The following is a 21,676-nucleotide window of genomic DNA, read 5'->3' on the forward strand; positions in this document are numbered from 1 at the left end:
CACACACACTTCCCATATACACACCAGCTTACAAACACATACATATATACACATATACTGCCCTTACACACGACTGCCCTTACAAACTGCTTTTACACACACCTGCCCATTAACACGCATATACACATACACTGCCCTTACACACACCTGCCCATACACACTGCCTTTACACACACCTGCCCATAAACACACACATATACACACACACCATATACAAACACACAACTACCTACACTGCACAGTGCCCATACACACACACTGCCCTTACACATACACCATTTTACAAACACACACATATACACAGCCCTTCAATCATCTTCCATCATCTTCAATCTTCCATTTTGTGGTGGGAGCGCGAGGTCTGTCACTCCAGGTCTCTGCTTTAGTGCTCCTACATCACTATGCGCCGACTATTAATGCAGGTGACGTCATATTTCCCAGTGGCCATTTTTTAACTAAGATCATTATATTAGACCCAATGTTATATAAAAGTCAGTGAAACATTTTACCTTAGTTAATCAATCTGAGCCAATATATCTCAATGACTTGTTATAGATGTATCTCTGGCATTGAGTTCTACCCCATATTTTATTATTGATAGATTCTGTATATAATACAAAGAGCTAGTAACCCACACACAAATTTATCACTTCATTAAATGACCCATACAGTAGCTTTAAACATTCTAGAGTTCTACTTCCATATTTCTATATTTTGACATTCTAGTGTTTTTCTGGAATTGACAGAATATGACTTGTGGGATTTCCTGTGGGTAGATTCAGTGCAACACTGTAAACCATAGAGGATATCCAATTTCAAAGTGAGAAAATAGTTCACTTCAGCTATATATAAGCATTTACCTATTGGGATTTAGGCAACCAAGGAAGTTATTTACCAATGTAGTATAGGCTTCTGAATTAGTGAAGATATTTGCAACCATTATAGGGACAGCTGGCTTTAGTAATTCCTATGGGAAGAATATGAATACACAAGTGGGCATATGTAATTATCTACACAATAAAAGTATTTTAGAAAAAAAAAGTGAATTATTGCTTGTAGAAGAAAATGTCCATTATTTTAGCATTAGGATCTAATCAAATCTACTCTATATACTCGTGCCATTTATTCCTTATCATGTCATGTAAGATATGTCTGGCTAGGCTATAGTGCTTACAGGGTAGATGGACAGTAGACACTGGATACTTTGTAAATAGATAAGATAACTATATAAACCTTGGGTCTAATCACTAAGAAGTTAACTCAACTGACCAGACTCAACCATGGTTACATGCTCTTGCCTGCTGTCACTTGCAAAACTATATATATATATATATATATATATATATATATATATATATATATATATAAAATAATTTTAAGAACAAACAAAATGGGGTACCCCACAAACCACTATTAACAGAGGGTTTGGTGCCACAATAGCCCCTCATCTTAGTGGGGGTTAAATTATGTAGAATTGCCTTACAGGAGGCACAGACCCTAAGCAGTGCCCCCTTTTTAACCCCCATCTCATTTCCCATGGGATGGTGCAAGTTAAATTACTTTAAAAAATACCTTTACAGGTCATCCTGTGATTTTTTTCCTGTTCATGGCACTCAAAGGGTACAAACTGTGAGGGGAAAAATGATCACTTACCTTTTTAGATGACATTCAGCAATGATCCACAAAGCTATAGATCCTCATTTTCTGGCAAATTAAAGGGACTATTTAAAAAAAAGGAAAAAAGCCTTTTTTTCCAGTGCTTATGCAAATACAGCAACTTGTAAGCATTCACTTTTAAGTGAATAGACCGTATGAACAGTTTAATTTTCAAAGCAGTATTATTATTATTATATAATTATTATTTCCATTTTTGTTTGTTGTGGGTTTTTTAAGATAAACTGTTGGGGAAGACATCTTGCCTGGTATAATCTTTTTGTGTAAACATTCTGAATAAATGTAACTGAAATCAGTGAATTTGTGTGAAACATACAGAGGGAAATTATTGATTAGCCCCAGGTTGTGCAGGTTGCCTTTTTTTCCACTAATCTCAGTAAAGGATACTGTGCAAGGATTGAAAAGAATGAGTTTTTGTGCTATTCATTCTTATAGTTCTACACTATTCAAAAGATAGATAGCATATTAGAAGGGCATTGTAATACACGATTTTATCAAAATAAAGAATTTATACTAACTTTAAGAATAAGTAGGCTAGACAGACAAATAATTAAGATGTAATATTCAAGTACAACCATATCATTACAGATATATAGAATTTAACAACAATAAATATCACATGTGTTGTGCCATTAGAGGATGAAACGTTTTTCACAAGTTTTTGTAGCGGTTAACTCATTTTTGGAGGCAATAGTATGCAATCCAAAGTAAATTGATTGGCAAGTCATATAAATGCTTTATTGATCTCAATGGTCAGATTTATATCACTCATTAGCCTCCACTGTTGAATGTAGACATGCTTTTTAACCCTCAGGTCTTATTAAAAATCTGGCTGTAAGAGTTCAGTCTTAACTTCAAGTCTAGATTTTTTAATGACTTCAGCAAATCAGAGAAAACTCACCTAACTGACATTAGCATAAGAGTAGGAACAGGGTTATGACTCAGTAAAGATCCAAAAGTACTGTGGCGGCACAGTCATCATATTAGTCTGACTGCAACTGCTGATATAAGAAGTGAGATTATTGAAGCTAGTAAACATCAAATGAATCATTATTATAGTTTTTTACAAATCTAACACTATTATTTTACTAGCTTTTAATCAGAACATGATGTTAAAATGTTATAAATTATTTCAACAGTTTTTAGTCATTTGCATACCCAGACTGGACATTGGGTAGATATCATGCAGCAGTTCCAGTGCTTTAGCATGCAGTTGCTTGTTGGATATACTTAGCAACACGCATGTGAACTATAGGCCACTGGCCTTTAAAGCATCAAAATCAAATTTGACCCATTTGTTTTTGTTCCTGTTTATTTGTGCAGGAAACAACAGAGGTATCTGAGGAGTGACACTGTGGCATCAAGCCAAAGCCCCAGTGAGGCCTAGCTCACCAAAAAGACAGTATTGCAAGCCAGTGATGCCTCTCCCCTTTAGTATTTGGGGTCTTGGCAGCAGAGGGCTGGCACCTTCTGGCCCCTTGCCCCCCACATATGCACTGACACACATGTATACACACTTATACAAACGTACATACTCACGCTAAAACAAACTTACAATAACATACTCTTACTCAACACACACTTACACAGTCATGGTAACACACACTTCCTCACATACATACACATTCACGTTCCCACACACAAACGCTTATACATACATGCTCACACATGTACATGCTTAATGAACAAACATAACTACACATTCATGCTCACATATACTTACACCTTTATGCTCACGCACAGTCACACATTCATGCTCACACACTAACCCTTACACATACATGATAACTCTTTATACATACATTCTCATTCTAACGAACATACATTTATTCGTTCATAAATACTCTGTCCCACCATTATCCCTTACCTCACTTAGTTTCTTTCTTGCGCTCACATTCTGTGCGAGCCACCCCGCTTTTACTGCTGGATCATGTAACCTTGTGTTACCTGGTGTTACAGGGTGGACAGTCTGGTTCAAAATTGTTTATAAAGGACCAGCTTTGATTTAAGCATCTCTGATTTGTATGAAGTTTGGGATTTAAGCAACATGGTAGTTAAAGGAAGGGAACAGTAAGCATGATTAATTTAGCACTCAGTTGATAAGGATGTTTTGCGGCAACAATAACTGTAAGTAACATGTAAACTTTGTTATCACCCGCATTTCGTGAAACTAGATCATTTTAGTTTCATGAAAAGGGGCTTTACGAATTTTGGAAATATAGGTACCCATTTCATAAATTATGTGATTATTCCAAGCATAAATGCAATGCATAAAAGTCAATCAAAACCTAAAATTACCCAAATAGTTTTATATATATATATATATATATATATATATATATATATATTATTTTTTTTTTAGCCAAATAAATAAATTACCACAGTTATATAATGTTTCCAGTAGAAGATTGCAATATTATTAAAATTCTGCTTGCAGTGTTAATGCCAATATTTTGTTTTCTCCCAATGTTTTCTTTTTAAAACAAAAAAAATGATTTGTATGTTTATAGCATTCAATAGTTTGCATTTGCATAATTATCATAATTCCGAAATGTCACTTGTGTTTATTCCCCAAACAGTTCTAAATCTATCCACACATTATTATTGACATTGTAAGTACAATTTTTATTCTTTATCTTTATTAGAGCTCCTAGAATTGCTGGTAATGTTGAATTTCTCATTTTTAGATGTTTTCTTTTTAGTTTTTTATATGGAACAACATAACTGAAGAGAATTGTTTATGACTTTCAGTTTGTGCTTTGACACATAGCAAGCATCTTCATCTGTATGTTTGTTATATTCACTGATGAATATTAAAACTGCATTTGACTGCAAAAAAATGTTATTCCTATTTATTTGTTCTCATCTATCAGTGTAGATCATTTTCACATTTAAACTTGTTCTTTGTTTAATAATATTTTAATGTATTGGCTACACGTGTTTAAGTTTTAGTAATGTATTGTAAAAAAAAAAAAACATGAATATTTCATATCTAACCAAAATGTATTAGAACATTAGAAAAACTGTAAAGATGCACTGGTTGTCAACAGTCTGATGTCAACAGTTGTCAACAGAGACATATTTTAAATTTACCAATCAAGTAAATTTAATTTTCCCACACTGTGACTTTTTGATAGATAAACAATAATAAAAATTAAACTATTTAAATCCATACCATCATATTGCCAAAACATGTCTCTTTTGCTTTGTCAAATGTCAAAATGAAAGCTGAAAAATGTCAGCAATTGTCACTCAAAATTTAGACAACAGATGGCTTCTTCATTAACAATTTTAATTACAAGGCAAATATGTATTTGAGATTGTAATGAATATATATAAATATGTATTTCATTTTCTCCTATTACAGTGGCATTGTTTATCTATGACCATCCAACCTTCTGCACTATATGCTTTTTTTACAAAACATTGCAAAAAATCAGCTCATATGAAGCAAAAACCCATTAAAAAACATCCAAAGCATAAATATTGCTGATTCCTTCACACTATTTGGCCATATATGGCTTAACCCACCACAATGTCAAAGTACCCCATGTTTGGCGAGTTATATTACATTTTACATGGCTATATTAGTGGGACTGCACTGCATTTTAAACCTCTCAAGCAATTTAAAGCCTTCTCTTGAGCATAACCGTCCCTTTACCTATACTTGTAGAACGTACCATGACCATATATATTAGATTCCTATGACATAACCAAATAAATAAAATGTGATGCCAATGGCCAATATGTGTTGTATTTATGTGTATATGTGTTTAGTTTGTTTTTGAAGAGAGTAATGTATATAGAATGTGACTTCACTCACCTTGTTATGACATAAAATATAAATGGTTTACTATAATAATGGTTTATAAGAGATAGACCTTCGGAGTGGAATGCTGAGTGATCGCATACATGGCGGATGTTGATGCCCCGGGGCGGGGCCACACATGGCCCCTGATGCCAATCTCGGTGTTGCTGAATGCCTTGACATTGATGCATTACAGCAACACCGTTTAAGCAAAGAAAGTGATCATAAGTTTGTTTAATAAAATGACCCATCAATGGACTTTAAGGGGTTAATCAAGTATACATCTTTCAACAAAATTAAGTGTTTTTTTGATCAACAAAGAAAAAATTTATTCTTATATTCTACAGGAATTATCAGGTTTACTGCAAGGTAGATGACAGCTTCCTCATGTTTACACAGACCACTGTCTAGCCACATAGCCCTGGTTGATGAACACGCTTTAACCCTGTATCAGTGATTAAGCCTCTTACAAGCACAAACTAGACTTTTGGTGACTTTCAAGAAAATGTCCTTCGACTGTGTTTCTTGTTAGACTGCCCCTAAACAAAATTGTATTGTCAATCTAATTTGACCCTGCTGAAAATCAGCATCACAGCTGCAAATAACTGTGTTGTCAATTGCATTTGACAAACTACATATAGTTGTAAATTATATTGATATTCCAGTAAATTGGCTATACTAAAAGATAATATGAAACCTAAATGTTAACTACTTGTTGAGGGTTCTAGGCTCTGGGCACAATAAACATTTCTAAAATAAGCACATTGATAAGCATGTATTAAAGAGCATAGTGTTATTGTCATCTTCACCAAAATGTTTCTCCTGGATCTGAGGTGTAATAATCTACCAGTTTTTGGATACTGTATAATTTGTAAGGAAGAAAATCAGAACTAAGGAGGGTCCCTTAACAGGAAGCCCTGGGATTTTATGTTATGCCACTGAATAAAAAAAATCAATTATTTGAAATTGTCATTAGAAGGCCTCCCTTTTTCTGCATATGAAATTAAAATATTATGTAGTACCACATGAAGGCCACAAGATGTCATGCAAAGATAGTAACATTTTAAGAGTGATAGGCCTGAGTACGGATCATTACAATTGTCATTTTTATGATTTTTTTTATTTTCCTTTCGGTTTGTTTATAAATCATTAATATTGTGCATAAAATTCATTTTTTCACGATTAATAGCATTATTTAATGCCATAGGAATTTTGCAATCTTCTATTCGGAGAATTTATATTAACTATGTTACTTTTAGCAATGATAATGTTTGTGGCCATATACCATCACAGAGCTATTGTAGTGTTCATGCTTGTATAGTTCCCTTGGCACTAAAACAAAGTCATTGGGTTGTTCCTTTCTCTGCAAAATAAATTTTCTTAAGTGTGCCTGGTTAATGTAAAAATTTGAATACTCAATTCAAACGACCATATTTTAAAGACACAACTGAAAAGTTTGGAGGTAAATGCTAAATTTGGAGCAATTAACAGAAAAAATTCATTGGTCACTATGGCTTCAGTTCTTGAACTTTGTGCAACTGTAGATGTTATAGTGAATACAATCCTGTATCTAATCTTTGATGTATCTTACAAAATGAATTCTTATGACTCAATCTAGTCTAAACATGAAAATACTTTTATCAACAAGTTTGCGTGATTTAATATGCTGGAAAGCAACATGACAATATTTAATACATCAAACATAGCTGCTTTGGATAAATTCACAGTGACTTAAAACCAAAATAAGGAGAAGGTAAATCGCTCAAGTAAGCAAAACAGAAGTGTTAACTTTTAACTTTAGTATATAGGTAATATACAGTATATATATATATAACTCTTACTTTAATTATAATATAATACATATGGGAAGGGACAGACCCATAGGTGTGCAATTTGTTAAAAAGTTACAATTTATCTTTTAAACATATACACATGGACACATATAAATAAATACAATATATGTACCCTATATATACAAAAGTATTAGGACACCTGACTGTTATACCAACATGGACTTTGATGACATCGCATTCTAAATACATAACCATTAATATGCAGTTGGTCCTCTTTTGCAGCTATAACAGCTTCCCCTCTTCTTCTTCCCATTCATCCAGTATAGCATTTGTGAGGTCAGGCACTGATGCTGGATTAGATGGCTTGGCTCGCAATCTCCGTTCCAGTTCATCCCAAAGGTGTTTTATGGGGTTCAGGTCAGGGGTCTGTGCGGGCCAGTCAAGTTCTTCTACACCAAACTTATCCAACCATGTCTTTATGGAAACAAGGGTAAACTAAACCACGCTACATTTTTTTACCCTAAAAGCTAAGAAACAAGTGTAAGAGGCATTCAGGGACATTAGAGGAGGAAATTATATGAAGTTCAGAAATTTCTTTTTGAATTTGTAGAAATAAGAAAGGACATTCATTTTGACATTATTTATACAAATAGACCTAGAGTCATAATTACATTGAAAAATACTGATTGTTATGAGAAAAACAGTCAAGCACATGTTCATGTTATAAAATTATTCACTTCCATTAGATTTTCTAGATCAAACTGGTAAGTTCTAAAAACAGCTACACATTGACATCCTGTGAAATAAAGCTTTCTAGAACTCCTGTTAATAATATACTTTATACCATCAAATATTGTACTTGAACTGAAGACAAAAGATATTCTATTTTAACATAGCTTTTAGTGGAAAGCCTTAGAGATAAAAGTAGTCTAGTTTAATAATACTGTAGCAGGTTTTACTAATATTAACTTAATAATGTCCTTTTCTACATGCTGAATCTAAAAGAAATATAGGGAATATGGAAAAATAGGGAATATGTCAATATAGGCAAAAAATGTTTTAGCAAATATTTATATTTTATAATATGATAAATCAAATAATTGCTGTATGTCTGTGAGCATTTATCTTTTGGATTTTTTTTTTTATTAGATCACGTGCTAATGATATTTTTATAATAGGTTAATAATAAGCTAATTAGTCCTATGTACACACCCACTATGATTGCAATTTTTTCAAAAGATGAATTGTACAGTAAAAACACTGACTACTTAATACAGACAACTGCTTGTTTATGAAAATGTGGTATTCGCCACATAATATAATAATTAAACTATGTTAAAGTTACATTATTGATAATATTTTCAAACTATAACATTATCTATACTGAGATACCATTTGAAGACTAAATAATAACTACACAACTTTTTATATTAGTTATTACCTTCAAGATTTTATTTCTTCACATAATTATCAGTGTGTAAAAAAGTTAGTTATAGTAACATCATCTCCCCCTACTGGAGTATCGAAAGCGCCAACTGGCGGTGTTTGCGGTGATGTCCTCTTCCTCGTTTGTAGGATTGGAGAAGATGTCACGTCAGCACCCCCATTTTGGTGGAAATTCTCACTGGGCTACATCTGTGAGGATCTAGATTAAGGATGGAAGATAGAATATAGAAGGGCGAAGAAGATTCAGAAGCGGAAGTGGTCGGCAGAGAAGATAGAAACAATTAGAGAGCGTGAGAGAGAGTGAACGAGAATGTGAGTGAAATTGAATGTGGGCACTGGGCAACAAGTCTCATTCTAGAATGAAAATGGCCCCAAATTTTTGACTGAACCAAATGGGCTTTTTAGACCATTTCCACATGTCTATCAAGAATCGGCCGAAAATTCAGGGGCATTTTTAATTCTGGAACGAAATTCAGTGCTTGGTGCCCACTCTTACTCTCTCACACTGTCATTCTCTTGTTCACTCTCAGGTTGACAAAACCTGTCTTTCACGGAATCATTGTGATTCAAAATGTATTTAAATATTTCTCCGCACTACCGATGTCGAAAGCGCACTGGCTTGTAGTTGCAGACTGAAATTTATATAGCTTGTGTGCATATATATATATATATACACTCACTGGCCACTTTATTCGGTACACCTTGCTAGTACCGGGTTGGACCCCTTCTGCCTCCAGAACTGCCGTCATTCTTCGTGGCATACTTTCTACAAGGTGGAAGGAAACCTTCCTCAGAGATTTTGGTCCATATGGACATGATGGCATCACGCAGTCACTGCAGATTTGTCGGCTGCACATCCATGATGTGAATCTCCTGTTCCACCACATCCCAAAGGTGCTCTTTTGGATTTTTGGTGACTGTGGAGGCCATTGGAGTGAATTCATAGTCATGTTCAGGAAACCAGTTTGAGATAATGTAAGCTTTGTGACATGGTGAATTATCCTGCTGGAGGTAGCCATCAGAAGATGGGTACACTGTGGTCATAACAATACTCATGGTCAGCAACAATACTCAGGTAGGCTGTCACATTAAAACAATGCTCAATTGGTACTAAAGGGCCCACAGTGTGGCAAGAAAATGTCCCCCCCACCATTACACCACCACCAGCAGCCTGAACCGTTGATACAAGGCAGGATGGATCCATGCTTTCATGTTGTTTACTCCAAATTCTGACCATGCCATCTGAATGTCGCAGCTAGAATCAAGACTCATCAGACCAGGCAACGTTCTTCCAGTCCTCCATTTTCCAATTTTGGTGAGTCTGTGCGAATTGTAGCTTCAGTTTCCGTTTTCTAAGCTGACACCCTTACGAAAAAATTACTGCAGTTTTTCTGAAGTAATACTGCTGTTTTTTGGACATGAAAAAATTGCAATACTGCACTTTTACTGCAGTATTACTGCACATTTACTGCAGTTGTACTGCATTTGTACTTCACTGTACTGCAGTTATTTTTGTACGGAAGTACAAATGCAATAAAGCTGCAGTACATTGAAGTACAACTGTAGGTTTGCAATATAAAAAAAAAAGTGCAGTAAATGTGCAGTAAAACTGCAGTACAGTGAAGTACAAATGCAGTAAAACTGCAGTAAATGTGCAGTAATACTGCAGTAAAAGTGCAGTATTGCAGTTTTTTCATGTCCAAAAAAGAGCAGTATTACTTCAGAAAAACTGCAGTAATTTTTCGTAAGGGCAGGAGTGGTACCCGGTGTAGTCTTCTGCTGCTGTAGCCCATCTGCTTCATGGTTCGACGTGTTATGCGTTCAGAGATGATATTCTGCATACCTTGGCTGTACCAAGTGGTTATTTGAATTACTGTTGCCTTTCTGTCATCTAGAACTAGTCTGCCCATTCTCCTCTGACCTCTGACATCAACAATGCATTTTCGTCCACACAATTGACGCTCACTGGATATTTTCTCTTTATCGGACCATTCTCTGTAAACCTAGATGGTTGTGCGTGAAAATCCCAGTAGATTAGTAGTTTCTGAAATACTCAGACCAGCCTGTCTGGCACTAACAACCATGCCACGTTCAAAGTCACTCAAATTCCCTTTCTTCCCCATTCTGATGCTCGGTTTGAACTTCAGCAAGTTGTCTTGACCCCGTCTACATGCCTAAATGCATTGAGTTGCTGTCATGTGATTGGCTGATTAGCTATTTGTGTTAACGAGCAATTTAACAGGTGTACCTAATAAAGTGGCCAGTAAGTATATATATATATATATTGGTGCTCAGATATTCTGAGACGCTCTGTGTGTTACAGTGCGTTCCCAAGTCTGTGCTCCTGTCCCTATTGTGACCTGTTTCTTCGCCTCTATTGCCCCGCTACTGTTACTGACGTCGGATTGCTCTTTGACCTTGCTTTTTGGAACACTCCCTGTCTACAGACTTTAGACCCTTACTGACCTTGCTGTGGATTGCTGCCTGCCTCCTTGCCTATTGACTTGCCTCTCTCTAACCCCTGCATGTTGGGCTTCTCCTTCGTTCTCACTACAACTACTCCACGGTACCTGACACTATGTAGAGGAGAGGGGGGTAGAAGTGACATATACGGAAGTCCCGCACAAGGACCGGATGGAAGAATAGAGAAAATGACTTACCTTTTGAAAACACTCCTCCTGAGGAAGCCACTACAGACTACCTGGTCTAGGCGAAACGCATTGAGGATTTGCACATTTGGAGAGGACTTATTTTTGGGACTTTATTATTTACTATTTAGTTATTTTATTTTTTTTTTTAGTTTTTTTTATTTATTTGTTCCATATATATTTATCTATTTTTATAAATACAATCAGATTTTAAATACTCTTAGGGGCAATGATCAATTCCTGATTTCTTTTTGTGAAGTACATGGCACTTGCACTTTTTTGAGGATCTTTGGCACCAGCACTTTTTTGGAAAGAACAGAGCACTTGCACTTTGAGTTACACTGTAATTCCTGTCCTTTTTGTGGAACCAACCACTGAAGTACATTGAGAATCCACCACCTGAGGATCGTTTATTCAATCAAGACCACTTAGAAGTTTTGGAAGCTGCCTGATCTACACCTTGATTTACAGCTCATTAGCACACAGTTAAGTGTGCTCATCATCTTGTAAGTGCAATTTTATTTTCATACATTTTCATATTACATTGGCGAAAAATACTGCGCAACTTGGTCAGTTTTTTCTTTATCACTTTATTCAGATTCAAAGATATTGAGAAAAGTTTGAATATTACAGAACAATTGTGAGTGCAATACTTACCACAAGTAAAAAAAAAACTTTTGTTTTTACTGGCTACACTATTGTTGTTATTTATTTTCTTTTTGCCCCGAATAAAACAAGCTCACCTAAGTGGAAGTAGTGTTCATTATTCTGGCCTCCAGGCAAACATCCTCAAAATGGCAGAGTCACCGGGCATACCCTCTCCCCCATTCTTCCAATCAGGGACGGGTGTGCCAAGAGGCTCTGCCCTTTAGTGATTGGAGGATAGGGGAGAGGACGTCGAAGCAAGAACCACCATATTCCCGGAGTTAAACTCGGGAACGCAATGACGTTGTCTCACTGCATCCGCCATAATTTTGGCAGAAGATTCCGCTGGGTTGTGTCTGCGAAGATGTAGTTGAAGAAAAAAAGGAGGACGAATTTAAGATGCGGAATTGGAAGTGATCTGTAGAAGGGGAAGTAATCTGCAGAAGTGGTTGGCAGAGATGGTAGGGAACATTTAGAGAATGTGAACAAGAGTGTGAGAAAATGAGTGGAAACAAAACTAGTTAAAATGCATAGCAAAGACATGGAAGTTTATACATAAACATTTTTTAATCATTTGATGCCATCTTGTGGCCAAAAACTGGAATGTTAAGATATACATTAAAGCTACATTTGTAGAAATAATTCTAGTGCAAACCTTTAATGGATTAAAAAGTAAAGATGTTGGAAAATTATGTAATAAATACATGTATAACAACATACTGTAGGTTCCCTTTTTAATTAAAGGAACATTTATTTCAAACAATTGTTTGACCTTACAGTTTCTTCAGTCAAATAAAATATGAAAAGTATTTTATCCCCAATGAATGATCTTAGCTGTCCAGGTCATGTGACTCAATCCTGAAGCCAGCTGCTAGGGTAGAATGTATTGGGAATGCATACCCAATACCTGTGCGTGAGTGTGCATGTTCAACAGGCCCGGCACTACAGGCAACAATCACTGGTAAAGTAAATAAGAGGTATTTTATGTGAAAAGTTGTTCATTTTACTGAAAGAAGCAAACATAGAGTTTGTAGCCTAACATTTCTGAAACGCTATTGGTCAACATGATCTTTAGATCAATCTTTTATCAAATACCGTATTACATCAAATTATACATTACAATGTCATTAGTTAGCTAACCGTCATATACTCAGTGGCTGTTTTATTAGGTACATCTGCTAAATATATAAAAGCACACAGACATGGTCAAGAGATTAAGTTAGTATTATATAAGGACTCAGAAACTGACAATTAATCATGTGTGGAGTGACAGTACCACTTTAGGCTCTGTTAAGTAACCATAACAAAACTCAGTTTGCTGGAATTGCAAAGATTCCTATAAGAGTCATCACACAATCCAACACCTGTTTAAGTTGTGGGCATCAATTAAAGCAAACTCTCCCTGGTCCCTATGGTAACTAGTAGACTTGGGCACCAGGGGGGTCTTCGTGTTCATCTTCTTGCTCGTCTTCGGCAAAAAAATTTTTTCGTATTCCGCGAATATTCGCCCGTTCCTGTCTTCTCTTTGGGCGAATATTCGTGGACATTCTTCGTGTTCGTTTTTTCTTCCTTTTCTCCGGTTTTGTATAAGGGGTTAATACGGGGTTAACACGTACCGCAACAGCTGTGGCGACAGAAGTTTAAATGTCTGTATGAGCAACTCTATTGGTTGCCAGCAGGGGGCTCGTCTGCCATCAACCAATGGTCTCCCTGCAACTCTATTGGTCGTTCGTACAGATTTTTAAAATCCTGGTGCCGTAACTTGGCCGGGAGAGACCACTGGTCTCCCTGCTGCAATAGTTAAAAGTCAGTACGAACGACCAATAAAGTCGCTTGTACGGACATTTAACTGAGAGAGCAGGGAGACCAGTGGTCTCTCCCAGTCAAGTTACCCAGCCAATTGGTTGATGCCAGAGGAGGTCCCTGCAGGCGACCAATAGGCTCACTCACACTGCCCTATAACCCCTGACGGCGAACCTACGGATTTCCGCTTCCATCAACTCCTGCGATGCCGCGAAGATAAGGTAGGCTAGATGGGGAAGGGACCAGGGAGATTAGTAGAAGAAGACAATCACGAAGATTCTTCGTGTTGTGTGTCTTCGTCTTCGTCTAGGTTTTACCGCCGCTATCTTCTCTTCTTCATGTCTTCGGAATGAACACGAAAACGCACTCTTCATGTTCGTTTTCATGTTCACCCGAAGACAAATGCACAAGTCTAGTAATTAGGAGTTATCTCCCTTCCCATTCAGGGTGACCTTCATACTGGATAACCCTCTTCTAGGGCCAAACTGAAATTATGGGATGATTTACATTCTGAGAGGTAGCTCCACCTCCATATGCCTAGTTAAGACTCCCATGTTTTGGACACTTCCTGTCAGACATCTCTTTTTTTTGTTTCGTGGATGGCCTCTTTCCCTGATCTGAAGATGAGGAGACGAGGACATTATTTCAAAATGCCCTGAAAAGGTAAGGACATTGATTTTCACTGTCCACCTTCCTGGTACTCAACGGATACTTGGATTGACCTCCCTCTGGGCACTTTTAATTTTAATCTATTTATTTTATTAATAGTAGTACCCATTATCTATTCATTTCAATAAACACAAGGTAAGTCCATGTGCCCGCAAGTTTTTAAAATAAGACATTTTAAATCTCCCTCATCCAATTGCGCAAGGTGTGGGGTATCATAGAGGACCCAAAGGCAATTAAATTCAAAAGCAGCACATTTTTATTATTATTATCTTTTATTTATATAGCGCCAGCTTACAATCTTGAGGCAATGGGGTGACATAAGGCACAGAGAAAGGTTGAGAGGTAGTGTGGTGGTTGTCTCAATGACAAGGAAGTTCTAGCAGCTAAGGTGGAATGCTTCTCTGAAGAAGTGGGTTTTGGGATTTTTGTTGAATGTTGGGAGGGAGGGTGAAAGCTGAAGGTTCTGTAGAAGTAGATTCCAGAGATATAGGGCAGCTCGAGTGAAATATTGTAGACGGAAAAGGAAGAGGAGGAGAGCCTTTGTTAGGGCACAGTTAAAGACTGGAGGGAGTTTATGGTTGGAGATTATAGGAATACGATTTTTTTGTGAGTTTCAGGTTAGGACTCTTATGTTTTCATTCAACTTGCATGCCCTCGCTGTAAATTGCAAAATTTAAGTATCATGTACTTGCACACACCCTTGCATGTTAGTAATTGCATGAGAGGGCATGCAATCTCAGCCAACTCTGGTCAGTTAGGTTAACCCTTAACTTGATTGACCACTTGACTGTTTAGTAAATATACAAATTTTACCATGGTATGATTGTTGGTATGAAGTGGTGAATCACAGAACCAGCTGATCCTATTAATAGCAGGAATCAAGCATGTAGAGGAAAAAGAGTATCTCTGTAGTTCATTCACTAAACCAAGAATTTACTGGAGTGTTGAATATTTCTACTTTTATTAACTCTCCATATAAACTATACTTTATGAAGGTTTTTCATAATACATATTAAACTATGATAGTTGAGATGTTTAGCTCTAAAGCAAATTTCTGTAAACTCCTGGGTTAACAATATATCCCTTAGTCTTACAAAAGGTATTTTCTCTTTAGGGCATGGTTTATTATATCAATACAAAATAAATGAATTTAAACTAGAATGGCTTCACTGCTTCTGGCCCCTGTAAAAATATCAAACAGTCCAAATTCTGCTATGAATTGTTTAGATATGTGCACTTAAAGCACATATTGATATACATAACATTTCTGAAAACATGCAAGTTAATTGTCCTATGTATATGTCTATGTTATATATATATATATATATATATATATATATATATATATATGTAATATATATCTATATCTATCTATATATGTAATATATATCTATATCTATATATATATATGTAATATATATCTATATCTATATATATATATATATATATATATATATATATATATATATATATATATATATATATATATAGATATATATATATATATATATGTGTGTATTGTATGAAGCGCTGAGTACATTTTTGATGCCCTATAAGTAAAAGATAATACTCATTAAGAAACATATCTTCTCACTATTTAACTGTGGTAATTTCTACAGGAAATTACCACTAGAGTTCACTGTTGTTCTTTTCTAAGTATACTATATATGTTGGTTATGACTCTTGTGACAAAAAACTTTTCTGCTACCTTTGTTAAGGGTCAGTTCTGCATATAGCAAACACATTTTTGAATAAAGAAATTGAATATTATAGTTATTCTATTATTCTTTTTATTCTTTGTGGCAATTTCATAAATGAAATCATAGCAAATCCACCACTTTTCCTAAATCCTATTTTATTCAGTCAAATAAACCTATGTTATGGTATTTAAACCATAATTATTTAGTTCATAAACTACTGACTTAAATTTCACAAAGAAGAACTTAAGTACACATTACATAGCTACTAAATTCTGACATTACTAGTAGTAGAGAACTTTAGCAGGAGCTCCAAGTTTGACAGTAGTATAGTTTGCATTGTAATAAATAAAGGTACATGCTGACAATATTTTATACATGCCAAACAATTCTAAACAATGGGCATTAAACTGTGTAGTATATCCAATGTTTTTTTAGTCTATGGTATAAAGTATGATTACTCACCGCTCAACTTTAAATGTGCATCATTTACAAGCTAGTATAACATAAAGCTGATGATATAATGCAGAAATATTATTCTGCATATTTATATTTATACATGAGTAAAGCATTTCTTTTAAAATGTGCACAATATAAAGTTTACCAGTGATTTAAAAATGAGGCTGTATTTAATTTTATGGGACATGTATACTTAAGAAGTGTTTGTCACACTAATGGTATATCACTCTAAATATAGCTTTGTTGTTCTAAAATACAAATAGCAATATCCTGTTTTAGCTATCAGTGAATAAAATATTTCTTGAGTTACTTAACATTTATTACCCTTCTCTAGTTCAAATGATTTTGTCTATTTGAATAAATTATTGGGAAATAAGGAAAAAAAGTGTTTAGATTTGTAATAATTTACATGTTTATACCACATAACAATTGAATTGCTGGAAATTAAACATTAAAAAATAATACTAGAAAGTCAAGATATAGTATAAAATATCAAGTTAGTGTAAATGCCTTGTGCAAAAAAATATACTTATCATATTTTTATCTCACTTAGTAGCATAGTCAGAACTCTGAGATACAACACTTACCACTTCTGTCCAATTGGAGAACTTTACATGAACGACTTTCAATCCAGCAAGCAATATTGAATAAGAAAGTGGTTTTCAATTTCTCCAATAACCTTATAAGTGGAACTGCATTAAATCATTTTGTAAAATCAAAATATCTAACGTCAACTGAAACACCACGAACTATGTTTTTGCTTGCCCATACATAGAATGCAATTAAGAATTTAGAACTGAGGTAGCGCCAATGTGATGCCCTCTTTTGTCCCCCCCAAATAAAGACACAAAAACACCATAGTCATTTAACAATGCTTTGTTATAAAGTCGACGATGGATAATTTAGGCCACGGTGCAGTCTGCTTTTCGCATTCCACACCGTGACATAGATATAAAATAACTTTATTATAATACAAAATACAATATTTGAAAACACATGAAAACATGAAACAATATGGCAATGCATGTGCTGCACCACATGACCCACTTGTAAACAAGTGCAAGCCCTGAAATATAACTATAAAGTGTTAATTGTTAAAACAACCACTTAATAACTGTAAACTACACTGAACCAGCTGGCACAGGCGTAAAACCGTACACTGTAGAGACCACCGGCATCCCATGCACAGCAGCCCTTGTTACAACTAGATTCCGTCAGGCACAAGCCTAAGGAGTGTCCTGCACTTAGGCCGAGGGCCTACACACCAAGAGTTAAACCACACCTAAAGGTTGTTAACCCTTGCTCTATGCCAGCCCAACAACCAACCAAAAAGTACCAGAAAACAGGGGTGGGAGGGGGGGAAAAACCTTCCCAGGTCAGTAAAATTAATGACCTAAGCGGGGTGGGTTTACATCTTTATAGTGACCTACACCCCTTAAGCCCACAGGGATGATACCTGCCTATCACCCACTAGCTCAGGCTGTCAATCATTCCCTGACTGACAGCCCACCATGACTAGGCAGAAAATTATTTAAACAACAGGAAAAGGTGAGGGGGAGAGGGCTGCCTGTCGTCTCCCCTCAGTCATGTGCCCCTCCTGCTCCATACTCTCACCCAGGGCTTTTCTGTCAACTTGCTGACATTTTTCTCAGCAATGTAGCTTGAACACCAACTGATTCATGAGTCAAGATGTGCACAGAATGCCAATTTCCAACATGGTACCAGCAGTGATATGCTACAAATCCAGGAAAAAATTAAAACATGCAACATGTACAAGATTTACTTTCCCTCTTTCCTGTTTTCTCACTTACAAGTTGTTAGAAAAAATACTGTTATAATTGATAGAAAGACTCCCACAAACCAACCAGGCCAAACATGGCTGATTATCTGTCTCCACACAGATAAACGTAAATTACAGTCATTACAATAACATTTTATGTCTATTTTTGTGTCCCCATGCCCAAAAAAACTAGCTTAATTACAAGAATACAGTATTACCATTTAGCATATCTTCCAACAGCAAAATGATGACTTTCCAAGCTAGCTAAACAACAGACTTTTCTATTACATAGCAGGGAAAACAGGCTCTACCAGGCTAAATACAAGAAGCTAGGACAACCCATTAGTAGTCAGGGAAAACAGTCTGGTTAAAAGTCTAAAAAAGGCAGAGTTTAGTCCTGAAAAGCCTGACTATAGCCAAGTTGATGCAGCCATTTATATCCATACTAGTAGTTCTCCATGTCTACATGCTAAATTGAAAGAGTGCCCAGGAACTGATAAGTATACAGTATTGCATTGCTTTATACAAATATATTTTAGGAAACCACCTGAGTAACCAACGAATATTGTTTCTACTATAATTCTTGTAATACTTTGTTAATCTCTACAATGTCTTAATAAGTGTCTAGCTTAATTATTGGTGTTTTAGTTAGAAAACTTTATAATCTTTGCTAGCATTTGAGTGTACATTCTTAAGTTGGGTATTGGTTGTTAGGATATATCTCTTCCAAAATATCATGTGCTTCTGTAACTAGGTGTGCAAACCCCATCTCATAAACTGTTGCACTAAAACAAATCTGTTTGCTTTTGGGTGATTGCAAGTACATTTGGTTCCAGTAGCTCTGATTGCGTCTTTTGCCTTTAGGGAGTGCTTTTTTAGTGTAAGCAATACTGTAAGCATTTGTATATGGTGAGGACTTTGAGTGTAATTGGGTTGTGTATTTAAGTTGCAAGCACATGGTGACTCTATTTTGGAAAAAGCAAAATCTGCATCCATTTTGAATGGTCAGTCCTTGATAGGTGTACAGCTATATCTCTTACTCCCTTTTCACACTTACAGATTTAGGTTTTAAGTGGCATTTGTTTGTGCTGTTTTTGATGTTGCGGTTTACACTTGCCATTTTTAAAACAAGGCAGTTATTGTGAAAACCCTTAATGTGCAAACAATTTATAATATACCCAAAACCACAACAACAACACCATAAACAAGAAAACAGTGTATCACAGAATTACAACAGTCAAATTGCAATAGCACCCCTTCTTGTTAATGAGCCAGTTTTTATCTGGAAGTTTGCTCTTAAAAGATTTTCCAAGACTACAGTGCTGTTAATATATACAAAACCAAAATATTCCCAAAAACAACATAATCCCATTAGTAAATTTGTTATAAGTACTGTATATGCAACATTATAACATAATATTGATATTTAGAAAACCATCAAATTCAATAACTCAGAAATCGTTGTGCTACATTTAATAAAGTAGGTTTCTATTTTTTTCTCTTTTCATTTATTCTGAATGGAGAGTCCTAGAGAAGTCAGTGATAAACTTAGTAAATAAAGTAAAGTAAATTCATACACACACACACATATATATATATATTTTTTTTATTTTTTTTTTTGCCACCAATATTTGGTTTTCTGAAATGAAACTGATACTTGTCAAATAAGATATATAGGTACTATACCTATATGTTTTAATGAAAACACTCAATTTGTTTAATTCTCTTACAAGGAATTATACTAAAACAGTTTAAAAGTATAATATTTTTTTAAATCAATAAACATTTCAACATATTTTAAAGGTTAAGCACGATATTATATATATTCCATTTCAGTTGAGTATAATATAAATAAATTCAAAACCAACAAATATTATCACATACAAAATACAAATTACCTTTTATATCATTAAAATCTACTACTGAGATAATTTAGTAACAGTCACAAAAACACTTAACAATGTTCACTCATACACAAATGTTTAATCCACCAAATTTTGTTAAATCTTCAATCTCCAATGGGAATAGAATTACTGCAGGGCTCAATTTGTACCGGTAGCTTAATGATTAAAGATGAAAACTTCTTTGCTGAGGTATCTGATTTTTAAACACCTCATTTTAATGTAAATCCTGTTATTAAAATAAACTCTGTTTTAGTTGCATACTGTAATTGGGGACTTCACAGTCCAAAACATGGTTTATAATGAAATGAACATGGAAAAGATTAGATATTAATATATTGAATAGAGAAACATTTGGGTTAGGGCATGGCATTACTTGTATCAATGTTTGTGAGTTTTTTGTTAGTTTTTTCATTTCAAATGGATAATTAAAGGGCTTTAAAGAGCTTTATAACAACAACTAATTACATTACCTATTTAGAGAAAAGAAGTTTAGTAATGTAAAAAATAAAACAAAACAACTACCCACTTCTATGGGGCACATTCAAGTCTACTAAGGATGCAGTAAACAAGAGTAAATGAACACAAAAAACAAAATACTGTCTGTGCTTCTCACCCTAATAAAGTTGGCAACACATATATAAACATAATATAAATGAGAGGTTTTGGTTATATGAATTGGCCAAAGCATAATTAAGCTCACCCGCCACATCAAGGCACACTCTCAATAGGGTGAGATCCTACTCTCACCTCCTACATAGTGGGCACACAAAGCAGTTTATACTGCTACCAAAACCAGATTAATGTGTTGGGGGAGGTGCAATTAAACCTCCTCCCATTTAACCCCTGGACAGCAAGCTGCAACCAGACTGATGAGGAGCCAACAACCTCAAATATGTGCAAACAGGGAAAAGAAAAAATGTCGGTGCGCTAAGCTAGTCTCAGGCACAAATAATACAAATGTATAATACGAGGCCTACCAAACAGTGTGAGCATGCTGCAAATACAGTGTGTTGGCTGTACAATGTATACAAAAAACAAAATACTGTCTGCGCTTCTCAAGAGTAAATAAACATATACCTGCATGGCCTGTGATTGTACAACCTACTGTAACTGGGGTCAGGTGATTTAATTTCATTTTTGTAGTATTTTTTTTATCCAGCTTTTTTATTTATTATTTTGGATGCTGCTCCTCCAAACTAGCATTTTTTTGCCAGCTCGCAAGAGCTTGCAGTTTAGTTAATGTCTCTCAATGATGCTTTAATAGAGTAGGTTTGTTTTTACAGAGAACATAGTTCTGGTTAACCGTGGCATTTCCATAGAAACTGACTGCTAAACAATAGCTCAATGGAG

This window comes from Sceloporus occidentalis, unplaced genomic scaffold (genome assembly GCF_023333645.1).
Source record: "Sceloporus occidentalis isolate IW3139 unplaced genomic scaffold, rSceOcc1.0.p SCAF_27, whole genome shotgun sequence".
Classification (NCBI taxonomy): domain Eukaryota; kingdom Metazoa; phylum Chordata; class Lepidosauria; order Squamata; family Phrynosomatidae; genus Sceloporus; species Sceloporus occidentalis.